Source organism: Salminus brasiliensis, chromosome 2 (genome assembly GCF_030463535.1).
Source record: "Salminus brasiliensis chromosome 2, fSalBra1.hap2, whole genome shotgun sequence".
NCBI lineage: Eukaryota > Metazoa > Chordata > Actinopteri > Characiformes > Bryconidae > Salminus > Salminus brasiliensis.
In genome coordinates this window covers 33,624,298-33,638,362 of record NC_132879.1, presented here as the reverse complement: position 1 = coordinate 33,638,362, position 14,065 = coordinate 33,624,298, and the positions used below count along the sequence as shown (strand labels likewise).

Sequence of the window (14,065 nt, the reverse complement as noted above, 5' to 3'; positions counted from 1 at the left end):
GAGCCTGTCAGAAGGCACTGTTGTTTTTTTTTGTTTGTTTTTGTCTGTGTGTGTGTGTGTGTGGATGCAGAGCTGCGAGTGGTAGGGAGAGATAAGCTGCTCTTCTAGCAGCAGAGGCTGGTGTGTGAGATCGCTGCTCAATGCCTGCTCTGGAGCTGTGAGGCTTCTGAGGAATGGGATTAGCACGGGCATCAGACCGGACTGAGCCAATAATTAGCGCGCGATACAGATACAGAACCAATATTTGAGTGCACGCCTACTCCCAGTGTGCCATGTGAATTCATACAACAGGGCTAGGGTCGCCAAGAGGTTGTCCAAAGAAATGACGGACCCCCTCTCTCGCTATACCACTGCCACTGCCCTTCAGACTGTCCTGTAGGGCATCCCACTTCACCCAGTGCTGTCTGTCTGCCTCAGGCAGCCAGCTGTGTTTGTTTGGCTGTGTATATTTTAATTAAACAAAATGTTTGCAGACACTGGTTATTACCTTACCATAAAGCACTGTTTGCTTGTAGTACTGCAATAACTTTAGTGTCAAAGCACTCACACAGCCACCATTCAGCTGCTGGAACGAGGAGGCCCAAACCCGGGAGTGAGAAGAGCAAACAAAGCTTGGCACTCCTCAACATGTGAGTGTAAAGGCGAGATTTCAGAGGCTCCTGGTCAGGCAGTTCTCTTTCCAAGCCTCACACACTTGCACACTAATGCACACACAGAAAGACGGATGCTGGCTAGTTATGGCTGCGGTATACTTTTGCATTGCTGTTAATAATTGGCAATGCAATGGTTTTGTTTGTAACCAGCCATAATTCTAGAGTAAAAACGTTACACAGTGTGGGAGAGATACATGTTGGAAAGAAAAGCGGCTCAATTGTAGTCAAATTGCTAGAACCACACATATTCCTTAGAAGATTCCTTTCTTTTGCGGACTTCCACTTGAAGGTCATATTTGAGCAGGTGTTGCTGCACAGTAGAACAGTGCACCACCACTCCGTACTCTACTTTCTGAAGGTCTTTTGCAGTAAAACCTCAAGCAATTCTCTTGGAAAGTTCTCATCCCGACCCCACCTGTCCTGTTAACTGCCTGCTAATGCAATCTTCATATAGCCTCCTCCTGCTTAGTAGTTACAGACCATTGTAATTTGCGAGAGTGCTAGGCAGCTGCTTAAAGGAGCCTATGGCTGCTGACTGTTGGGATTAGTTTGTGGAGTCAAAGTATTCATCAAGCTTCACAATTCGCATTACCCAATGCTTCCTGATGATTACTGTAAACAAGCCATAGTCCTAACAGGGAAATCAAGGTCTTGGTAAGTTACCTGAGAGCTCAAGCTTATTGCGGTGCCCAAACTTTTGAATGTTTTGCATCTTAAAATGTTGAAAAGGTGGATGGATGGATACAAAGAATGATGGTCTCAACAAATACGAACAATGAGATTGAACTGGTATCTGCTAGCACTTATTTAAGCACCCTTATCATTCCCTTCAGTCTGTCTCCACACACACACACCCTGTAACAGTATTTGATGATATGTTGAGGAGAATTCCTCTGAGCTAGAATAAAGGTCTTGACAGCAGATCAGGCCGGCCGCTGGATGAGAGGAAGAGCGAGGGATGCAGAGATCAAAGCCAGAGAGAGCCCTCATCCCCCAGCCTGCTGTCACAGAGACAGGCTCCTGAGTCCCGGCTCGCACCATCAAAGCCCGACGTAGGGATGCAGACACTGGGGATGAAAACTCAGGGCATCTATTAACCTAAACCAACACACCTTAATCACGCTGACCTTTTTTAAACTCACACACACACACAGCAGATTACATTAACCTGTGAGAACCAGTACGCAGCTACCTGCACACACTGCAACACACACACACACACACAGAGGGGAGCTAGTTATTCTATTTATTTACACAATACCATTTCTAAAAGCGTGAGAAAGCGTGAAAGGAACAGAGAGAGAAAGTTTATGTGAGAGCGAATGAGAAAGCAAATAAGAGAGTGAAGAGGAGAGATTGATAGAAAAAAGGGATGAGAGAGAATGTATGAGGAAACCAGAGAAGGTAATGACAGAGATGAGACAATGAGCAAGAGCAACCAAGACAATAGGAGAGTAAGAGAAAGACAAGGAATGAGAGACCAAGAAAAAAAAGGAGAGAGAGGGGAGAATATAAGAGCTAGAGCGTGAGAGAGAAAGTGAGAGGAAGACAGAAAGAGCAGTCAACAGAGACAAAGAGAAAGACATGAGACTCTGTCATGAGAGAGAGAGAGAGAGAGAGAGAGAGAGAGAGAGAGAGAATGAGAATGAGATACGTGATATCCGGAAGTTGCACGGCCGGCAAGGGACAGAGCCAGGAAGCAGAGCATGACCCATACTTCACCCCTGGAAAATGACCTGCTACATTCTCACATGGGCTCACTCAGACATTATCCTGCCAGCCCTCTGGTACAAAGTTCGGGTAAAGTCTGGATAATGTCCGGTACAACGTACATCTCCTCTGGGTAATGTCTGGAAAGTTGTGGTTACTGGGCATGTCTGAAAGGGACTGAAGAGAGACAGAAAAAAACGAGAGTCCCCTGAATGAGACAGGACGGGTCATGTGTAGTACTTGAGCTCCTACAGTCAGCGTTTCAGCTGCAGTTGTGCTGAAGGACATGAGCACATTAAACACAGTGGAACTCCCCAAACTCTCCAGCCTGTCTTTATTCAGTGCTGCTCTGATGATCAACCATGTTAGCATGTGCTTAGAAGCTACTCGTAATGGGGAAACACTCGTCCTCAACCACCTCTCACAACTTCAGACTACTTACACTCACTTTCACACACACATGCAAAATGAATGCAATCTTTCACTCCTGCTTAGAATCCAGCACTTCGGAATACATTTTTAATCTAGCATATTTTCCCATTACACAGCAACAGCATCAGACGCCCCAGATACAGCACTACCGACAGACAGAGTGCCAGCTCTCCTCCCATACCAGAGCGGGATGCTGATTTAGAGGCCTGTGTGTGTGGGTGAGTCATAGTGGAGGATTACAAGCACAAGGTCAAGCCATCACACTCCGCCTCTTATGGGAAGCATAAATCCTAAATCTATAACAAAGCATCAGTGAGTGACGGCTTACCAATAATCTTCATCAATATTTCAGCTGAATGTTTCCCTCAGCCTCTCACTGGAGACCTTAATGGAATTCCACCATTCTCCACTCTGGAATCCCCTGTAGTTCCAGAACCGCCGTCTGGTGGTTGACGAGAATTAGCCACCTGCTGTGGAGAACTCGGCGTGTGTGTGTGTGTGTGTGTGTCATACACACGCTATCTGCACCACAGCACCAGACCGTATGTGCGTTCTATTGATTCCTTTATCTGATGCCACAGAACAGCTCAATACTTTTCACTATACACTGTCTGTAACATTAGATTTAGCTTTCCCGAAGGGAGGCAGGAGGGAAGGAAGGCAGGAAGAAACATAAGGCTCAGTCTAACAGCAAGTGCAGTTTCAAAATGCTGACTTTCATTAAAGCTCAGTAAATGAAACCGTTCCAGAGCACAGGTGGAAAATAAAAATGCAAAAAAAAAAAAAAAAAGTCATGAAAACAAAAGTACTGACATGTATCCACCTATTAAGCCTACCTAGTTATAAGCAACTTCTATAAAAAATAAATAAATAAATAAATAAATAAGTAACAAAATCTAACAAATGATGATTCATCACTTTCCCTAAACGCAGCCAGCCACACAAAACTTTCTGGCTAACGTTTAGAACTGGGGTAACTCCTAGACGTGACCAATGCCATTGTTCATTAAAATACGCTGGTGTGTTGTAAAGATGGCTGCGGCCACTGAAAATATTATATATATATATATATATATATATATATATATATATATATATATATATATATATATATATATATATAAGTAACATAATATATAAGTAAAGTAATATATATATATATATATATATATATATATATATATATATATATATATATATATATATATATATATATACACACACACATACATACTTCTCTGGAGAGGGGGGACCATTTCTCCCTCGGTTAATCCAGTAATTATTTTGCCGATTAGGCGATTAATCTAAGCGATTTATTGTCTGCCAAAATAGTTGGAATTGAGCATTTAATTTTTTTTTTTTGACAAAACTTCCAATAAAAGGTAAAACTACATTAACTGTAAAACTTTAAACAAGCAGAATAGTCAGCAAGTGAAGTGGGGTGTTTACCCCTTATCAAAGTGTATGTGATAAAATGTGTTTCTGCCATTCCCTATGTGCTTAAAATAATGGCTGAAGAGAATTTAGATATGATCCAGTCAAGCCAAAATACACAAACACACAGACTGGCACCATCAATCAACGTAAATGCCCAGATTCTAGTCTTAACCTATTCCAGTCACGTATTCATTGGAAATTTGAAAGCAGCAGGCAAATGAATACATCGCTATAATAATAAGAGCATTTAGCAGCTTCAAGAACAACAGATTTACAAGGCTTCCCTAATTACCACTCGAGTGTTCTTCACTCCTGCATGCTTTTCTCTTCAGGTGCTTGTGCACTGTGTGAGTGCTGCTGTAGTATGCCTTCTAAACTTTGCCCAGTGTACAAACAGCCATTTTCTGCTAATTTCAGGTTCTCTCATTTTTTCAATGCCTTGTGTCTTTGAAAACCCTATGTCACAAGAGAGACAGGGTTAGACTCTGCAGCAGCACCAGCTGTAGCTGTAAAAATAATAATTAGATGCAGCCTTACTAATATTGTTAACAGTGACTGGACTTGGGCTGTCACCAATGTCATCTCTATAAATACATGCCTAAAAGTGTCCTTAACCCACTCAGAGCACAGCTGAACTGTAGGATAGCCATTTAAACGGAACACCTTCATCTCAGCCCAGTACGTGGTCTAGTGCCGTGTCTGCCGGCTCTATCTGAATGTAGTTTTAACTTCAATGTGTTTTTTTTCTTGTTAACGCAGTTTGCGTCAAGCATTGCATCAGTGGAATTCCTGAATATTAAGAGGTAGAGTTAGGCAATATAACGACTTTTTATTGTATTATGATACAATGTTTGCATTTGGTTTGTTTGAATGGTTGGGCCCACACACACCCATAGAAGGATTGCACAAACACAAGCCCTCTAGTTTGCATCTTAATGAACTTTACTTTCAACCGCTTAACTCGTTCACATCCAAGTATTCCTGCACATGTAGCACCCACCCACACGCAAGCAGGATCAGACATAGCACAATTATCCAACATGCAGCACAGCATGACCCACATTCCTAAAACCAGCACCTCTGCACTCCACCACAAAGCATTTTGGAGGGTTTCTTCATTTCTTCATCTGCTGTGAATTGAGGTGCTGTTTCTCTCCTGAAACTAGGCAGTGGAAATTCCACACGACTACCACACCAACAACCAACAGCATGTCTTTCCTATAGTGGATTATGATCATGAACACAAGCAATAAGGTGCATAAAAGGGTCAGTAGAGAACAGAACTGCTACGGCCAGGAAACTAGAAGGTTTAGCTTCTGGTCTACAAGCAAAGCAAATATAGGTTCTATGTAGTATATAAAAAGGGATTCTTCGGCTCATAACTATGGAACCAAACCCGTTTGGTTCTATAATGTAGTGGCTCCCAACTTCATTAATTAACAAGCCCTTCTTGAGTTAAAGGTGAGGTCCTCCAAACCTGGACCACTGATATATATAAAGAAATGTCTACAGTTTTTTCTTGCATACTGATTTATCAAAGGAAGAACCATTTTAGTGTTTAAATTGTTCAAGTAATCATGGTTCTATATAGAATCAGTGTTATTAAAATAAATAAATTAATTAAATATAGGCAATTCTTCAGTAGTTTTTGGAGGTATGCCACCAGCATCAGAAATGCACAAGATCAGTGTTGGCATTACTAGCATTACAATTACTTCAATGATGCACCCAGTATTTAAGCCATGGGCCCTTAGTTATCTTAAAAGGGACACTCTTTAGCTTGCGACTGTAGATAAAAAAGGCAGTGGAAGGCTAATGTTAAAATGTGATTTCTAACCTCCAAATAGTAAACAGCTTTCCAGCAAATGACCCTATTCACACTTCCTCATTTGATGCAGAGGACATCCACATGGTATAAAACCATTACGGTAACTGCAGCATCTACCAAGTACACAGAAGAAGACATACGTTACAAATATGGCGTTTATCTTTCCATGAAAGGGGTGTGTTTTCACAGCTACAAGGTTTTCTTCAAAACGTACAAATATGTTCCAAATCATTTCCCTGTCCAACCTGCTGACCAAACACACAATTCAAACTAAAAAAAAAAAACTGAGAGGCTCAGAGTGTTTTAGTAGACAAAGGTGCCGCACTTTGAGCTGAGCACTGCTGGTTCGAATACTGGGTCATGTCGCTTGCCATCAGCAGCCAGAGTCAGAGAGCGCAGATTAGCTTTGCTCTCTCAGGGGTGGGTTAATGGCACTTCCTCCCCAGATCACTCCTAGTTGTGATGTTGGTCAGCTCTGTGCACTGTGTTGGAAGAGACCCTTCAAGTTTTGGGGGCATTGCTAGTGATAGGGGGAGATCACATGAACGGGGATTGCATAATTGGTCTTCCAAATCGGGTAGAAAACGGGGTAGAATTAGGAAATGGCCATTACAGCACTGAACATTGTGCAAAACATCACTCCAAAAATTGGAGCTTTGGAGTCCAGAAAATGCTTACAAAGACACACTGAACAAGCTGCTGCACAACAAAATTAATCCTTATATTCTACCTATCTGGTATCTTCCAGAACTGGGAAGGAATACGCCGCACTGACCTCCATCTTGGATTTTCATCAGTCATCTGCCAGTGTCTGCGCATCCTCAATTCTAATGGCTGATGTCCTCGTCAGAATCCTGTGCAGCAAAAGTTCCTAGTTTGACAGAGCTGACGCAGCTTCCTAACTGAAACACAATGGGGGACTGGGTTTCTGATGCTCTGTCAGCCTCCAGTGTATAGGCACTCTTAGACAGCCAAGGTCAAGTTTCACGACCTTATCTCCAAAAAGTCCACATGAGCATTTCATTGCAGCTCCTTTAATTCTGACAACAAACTGTCATCATATAAAGTTCAAACTGTGTAGGTGGGTGACGTAATTATGATGGTAAGGAGCTGAAGTGTAGACCCACTTACAGGCCCTTAGAGTTTACATGGCTTTAGAGGCATATGATAAAGACCTTTAAAAAAAAAAATTAAAAAAAAAAGATAAAATGCTTGTGTTAGCGCAAGACATAAAACCTTAAACCCTTTGTCTTTCAATATTTAGAAGTAGTAATGTTTCGCTTGGAAATTGTTCTCAGCGTTACAGCACTTGGGGAATTCCACTAAGCTTATTAATACCAGATTTGCAACCCAATCTGTGGGATTCCTGCATGACTTGTATGAGAAGATCCCTGCCCCAGGCTGAGCATCCTGCCATATGACCACATCCTCCAAGACTGAAGCATCCAAGTGCACTCAGCTAAAAAGAGCCAAAAAACATCTGTCCCAGCCTGCATAAGGCCTCAGAGAGCAAAAACATCCCCAGAATAGAAGAATCCAGGTTTTTCACTTCACACTTCTCCTTCTCCTGTGAAGTTTACATTTTGAAGATACAAGGTTTTTGTCTGACAGCAAAATGTAAATGCAAAATTTGAATTTTAAAATGCAAGGTAAAAAAAAGAAAAAAAAAGAAAAGCACACAGTTTAAACCATTATTTATACAGACTAGATTATAAATTAGTGTCAGAAATATCACTGCTGTATGATTTATACATAATTGAATTTATTATGTATAAAAAAGATAATTTATACAGTCATACAAATGTATAACTGTATAACTCTTTGGCTTTCAATTTGAAAGGAAACTTCCCTACTGTTCTCAAATCTAGAAGAGGCAGATTACATCTGGGCAAGATCATATATATTACTCCAATCTTGGATACAAGGGGTGCATTATTAATGTCACAACATGTTGGATCACAGACTTCTGGGACAATCTGATAATTCCTGCATTTCTGCAACATATTGGTATATTAGCAACAAAATATAGAATTCTGTTTTTGTTTTTTGTTAAAATTTTGTGCAGCCATAAAAATGATTGTTTGAACACTGATCTTGCACCAATGTGTAGAGACTTAAATTGGGCCCGAGCAGTGCAGCAGAGCAGTCAAAGGTGTAGACAAAGGTGCCGCACTTTGAGCTGAGCACTGCTGGTTCGAATACTGGGTCATGTCGCTTGCCATCAGCAGCCAGAGTCAGAGAGCGCAGATTAACTTTGCTCTCTCAGGGGTGGGTTAATGGCACTTCCTCCCCAGATCACTCCTAGTTGTGATGTTGGTCAGCTCTGTGCGCGGTGTTGGAAGAGACCCTTCAAGTTTTGGGGCATTGCTAGTGATAGGGGGAGATCACATGAACGGGGATTGCATAATTGGTCTTCCAAATCGGGTAGAAAATGGGGTAGAATTAGGAAATGGCCATTACAGCACTGAACATTGTGCAAAACATCACTCCAAAACTGCACGAGCAGTCATTATGACCAGAGGATCACTATCCCGAGAGCTCGAAGCCCGGTCATCGGCAGCCGCGGCCCCTAGAGAGCAGAACTGGCCTTGCTCTCTCCACGCTGGGTAGATGCCACTTTCTCCCGACATCAGTCTAGTGCGATGCTGGCCGGCACTGGCATCTGTTGACTGATTAAGCAGAGCAGAGTAACTGGCGCTTTCCTCAGAGTGTGCTTGTTGGCGAGTGACGTTGCATCGGTGGCAGTTTGGAAAAAGAGGCTGTGGCTGACTGCACATGTCGGAAGTACAAAAAAAATTGACAATCCAAAAAGAGGATGCAAATAAATAAATAAATAAATGGTAAAAAAAATCTAAAAGACACCTGCTGTTTTAAATGGGTTTCACTAGCAGTCCTGATTGATCCGTTTCCGGTCTTTCTCTTTTGCCAATGGAGAAAATTGTGAACTCTGGCAATTGAAAGGTGTCAAAGCCTGTCTGTCACCACAGCTTGAATCTCTGCTCTCAGCTTCCTCCAGCATCTTGTCATCTATTCTGAGCGTAGAATAGGTGACAACACACACACACACACACACACACACACACACACACACACACACACACACACACACACACACACACACACACACAGCAAAAGTGTTCAGCCCATTAGACAGGAAGCTGATCTGCTTCTCTCCAATATTCAGCCACACTATTGCAGCCTCTCTGGGGAGATGATAATTACAGTCTGTGTGCGCACGCATGTGTGTGTTGTAGCAGGAGGAGCACACTTAAGAGAGAAGGCACTCTAAAGCTGAGGATAATGAGACCCTCCACTCTACGGAGTTCAAAGCTTGTGAGTGCGCATGCATTTGTGCATGTGTACGTTTCATCTGTGGTGTTTCCTGGTCTCTCTGCAGCAGCGGAGGCTTTGACAGCACCTGCATTCCACTGATATTCATTAGCATCCTCTCCCCGCTCCCGTAGACATACGCTGGAGAAAGGAGACCCTCTCTTTCTCTTTGTGTCTGTGTGCACGTGTGTGTGTGTGTGTGTGTGTGTGTGTGTGTGTGTGTGTGTGTGTGTATACGCACGCATGTTGCATGCAGGAGATAAGGGCTGTAATGATGACAAATGCCCACAGCTCAAGCTGACTGGATGATATTCCAGAGACTGAGCCAGCCCCAGTCACACAAACACACCAACCTGAACCCAGCGAGGCTGGATGCAGCTTTATCCTGAGTCTCATTGCTGTGAGTCATTCAGACCAGATTACTGAATTACTGAGAACTCCCACACCTATGCCTCACTGAAGGCCAGCCCATTTAATATCATTCAACTCTCTCGCACACTCTTTCTCTTTTGCTCTCTCGCAACAGTATCTCACTGCAAATGCTGATGCGATAAGATTACTAGGTCCAGTGAGGCACAGAGAACCAACGTGGGACTTAATGGTATGCGTATGTGTCCCAAACCATTGCCCCACACTGTAGACATTACAGTTAGGTGCATGCAGTCATACGGAGAATATGCGGTAGTCTATGTGTGAATAGAAATGTAATGAATGTAATGACTACAGCTGGCTGGCTGTTGTTGCTGGTGTTTTTCTTTTTTTCTTTTGGGTTGGGATTAAGCTTTGAATTGCTAAATATGGCCTACATTGAAAACTGAAACACTTCTAATGCTTCTCAAGTTTTATTTTGCACTTCAATCAAAAAGATTTTTTTAGCCAATATGACTTTTAAATATGACCACATTGCCAGTCACCTTCTATTTATCTGCTAATGCTAAAGGTTCACATACGTTTGTCACCCACAGATATGTGGTACTCAACAAATAAATGATCAAGCTTTGGACTGTTGCCTCATTTGCTTGATCTGGTTCTCTGTATCTACGTTTGTCTGACTGTGTAAACTTCGGATGATGTTTTAGATCAAATTTACGCAGAAATATTAAAAATACTAAAGAGTTCACACTTTTTTTTAAGCACCACTGTATGTTAGAGCATATGTTCAATGTATACATTTTGTATGTACTTTACTGTTGAATGCACTACGGGCTGTACCAGCTACCTTGAGAGGACTCTGGTGGAACTACGACTGCAATGGTATGACATTTTCACGATTTTCTGAGTCTCAAAGCAAGATCACAGTGTCTTGTTCTTTTTCTTCCCATCATTATTATTATACATTGACCCATGGTATTTATTTGGGTCACAAAAGGTGGGGTGATGTCTTGTCGTACCAAATTGTGATGAGCAAAAGCAATGTGAACCGAACTCTGAAACACTGTTACACCCCTATCCCACTTCTTTCGGCGTAGTAACTGGGACCAAATGTGACTCAAAATGCAGTTAAATATATAAAAAGCAGACAATTTAGTAATCCAGGATAATTTAAACATTGTGCGCTTTTAGAGTTTAATAAATAATGAAATATTGATATGAATTATTGCTTAAACTTTAACATTTAAACGGCCAGGCGCCAAAAAAGATTCTGATATCGTCATGAATGCCCACTTTTCCTCATTTTTTTTCTAAATACTCTGAACCTGTACATCGATTTGTCTTCAGTCATTATTTATACTCACTGCTGTAGTATTATCAATGAGGACAGCAGCAGCTATGAAAGGCCAATCAATTGTCAATAACATAGCTTCTGTTCATGGTTCGTGTTAGCGCATCACAATATGTGTTGAAGGAAATGACCCATCATGCACTCTTTTATGCTTGATGGGGACATTTGTGAGACTCTACTCAATGTAAACTGAATCCAAGTGACCGTACCTCTTCCTGTCCGATGAGGCGTGTTCCCTTTCAGCGCAGCAGGATGAGCTGGAGGAAGACAGGAAGAGCGTTAGTGCAGTAATGTACACCGTAACACATCCATTAGTAAGTTAATACAGTCGGCCTAATGCTTTTACATGGACGCACCCGGAGGAAGAACAAAATGCTCCTCACTCTGCTTAATGACTGTAGGATGTTGCTATTGATTCCCTACTCTGCGGCAGGCGTTCATCTGCGGCAGGGCCGTGTTCTGGGATTTACACATGAAGTAGACCTGGCCGAGCCGCTCCGCAGCTTCTATTGGACATGCTGTCAGATGCACTCTTCGGATGGGACATGTGATGGCGAAGAGAAGCAACCCTGGGTTGGTATACTCTAAGGGTTTTAAGCAAAGCTAAATGAAAACATTCATACTGGTTTGCCATACTGGTCATACTGGTAATGAGGTGCTTGGGGCACCCCTCATTAAAAGCAGTTAAAGCAGTCTGGGGTGGCAGCAGCCATTCGTGCACTAATGGCACACTAGCATAAGAGGCTGTAGTGCTCTCTGTCTTTCTCACCCCCTCCCTCTATTCCTCTCTCCCTCTCCCCGCCCTCACTCTTCTTCCTCCGAGAGTGTGGTCACGTTATTGTCTCTCCTAATAACATTTGGATAAACTCATCTTCCCTACATTACTGGGGATACGCCATCTGCATGCCGCACTCCCTGTGGTTTATCATAGGCGCACACACACACACACACACAAACACACACAAACACAGGATAGAGTCGATGCAGGACCTTAATGAGGAAAACCGAAGAACTGCCCTGTTGAAACTAAAGGCGCTGTGGAACAGACAGGCAGTCTTTTCCAGTGTATGAAGTGCAACACAGTCATGGGAAACTAAGAGAATAAGTGTGTGTGTGTGTGTGTGTGTGTGTGTGTGTGTGTGTGTGTGTTTCTGTCAGAGATTGTGTATACTGATGGAGCTGGTAAGAGTCTAATATAAACTGCTCTTGAAACCACTGGCCGAGTTTCTATGGCAACCTCAAACAAACACACCCTCTCAAAATTGCTTTCATCTTTCCTAATTTCCGTGAAATTCAGCTCAACCCTGCTTCCCCCGCGCCTGCCTCATAACCTCGCCTCTCGCCACAATTATGGACAGCAGTAATCTTTGTCTGGTTCACAGATTGAGCGCTGATCAGTGTTCAAACAGCCGACACTCCCAACAACTTGACTGGCTCATGGGCGCCCTTCTGGCAGCACAGGATGCAGTGGTATAGGTGGCCTTGAGTTGGGGATAAAGTCGCTTTCCCTTTGTTCCAACTCATTTCTTGCCAATGATCATGCAGTCAGCCCAGTAGCAAATCACCCCAGTCAACATGGTTCTAGGTCAGAAATGACTCTGTAACTTCACAAACCACTGAAAGACTTTTCCGGGAGCTGTGGGCTGGACGTCAGACAGGCAGCCGAATCATTAGACTTGGCTTTACAAGGTGAAACTTGCTAAAGCAGCTTTAGTTTCTCGACACCTACATGAAACTAAATTTCACTTGTGTTCATAATTGCGTTGCTTCTTTGTGACATACCTGAAAGTCGCTTGAAACTCCACTGCACCCTGTCAGCTTTGTGAAACCCGAGCCAATCAGAACTTCAATAATGTACCACAAAGGAGATCATCTCAATGTGCTGCTGTTCTGCTTTGTTAGCACAGATAGTCCTGCATTTACATGGTTTCTGTGCAATCTCAACCTGCATTATTTTCAAACAGAAAAATGATCAAATACAAAGTTCAGTTTGCTCACAGGGTGAAAAACTGAGTGAACACTTTTAAAACATTAAATAAATAATACATGTTGAACATTGGACAACTACTAATGTTTAAAGACTTTGAATCCGGAGAGAGAAGCTGGTAAGTATTAGTTTAGTTAATAGCATATTACATCCTGGTCCCCACAGAACACGCTCAGGTCTGGCTGACTGATAGGCCACTTATAAATGTTTAGACAAGAACGATCGAGCGACTCCTGTTCAAAGGACTGAAAGCTTTAAAATAACTGTTTTTCCATGTGGTTTTGGATCTGTAGCTCGCTTGCTAAGCTAGTCTTTGCTTAGATAGCTCGACTACAGCTCCACTGAGTATCAGACAGCTCAGAACAGCTGCTGTTGACTAATAAGCATGAGTACTGACAATTAAAACTTGTGCCTAAGAGAGCGAAGTCACATGGCCGGTGTTGGGCATAACAGAAGGGTAAAAGGAGACGGTTCTGCTCTGCTCTAGACTCGGATAGGTTACCAAGCAGGCTAAACACCACAGCGCAGACCATGGTTCACTTAACAGAGGCTCAAATGGCACACCATTAGAGGGTAAAGCCTCATATTCGAGAGCATAAAGTTGTGAGAATGGTCTTAGTGTCTCAGGCACATTGAGTAGACTGGTTCATCCAGGTTTGCGCGCTCTCTTTTAATCCAACTCCGCCAAACTCTCACCTACGGTGGGTCTGTTTTTACCCCATCTGTTTTCAGAGCATGGCATCACCAATCAGTAAGCTTCCACAGTGGCACCTCTTAAATGCACATGGGGGAACATGAATATTTGGCCATCTACTAAAATAAACACAGAACAGTATTTTTAAATACTGTCCTCATTTGGAAACAGTCTTTTAAATACTGCGGTATGCCGTATTACCATTATGCTACCCAACCCTGATTGTAAATCAAAAAACTGTTTTTAAATATTGTTACAATATCTTTGCTAG

General features: G+C 42.5%; 1 protein-coding gene across 4 annotated transcripts in view; it reads right to left on the bottom strand.

Annotated features, from left to right (window-relative positions):
• peak1 (pseudopodium-enriched atypical kinase 1) overlaps nucleotides 1-14,065 on the bottom strand; it is a 99,084-nt gene that overhangs the window by 51,353 nt on the left and 33,666 nt on the right. For all 4 annotated transcript variants that reach the window (XM_072672417.1, XM_072672419.1, XM_072672416.1 and 1 more), the window contains one exon: nucleotides 11,323-11,370. The gene's annotated coding sequence lies outside the window, so the exon portion shown is untranslated. The remainder of the gene's footprint in view (nucleotides 1-11,322; nucleotides 11,371-14,065) is intronic.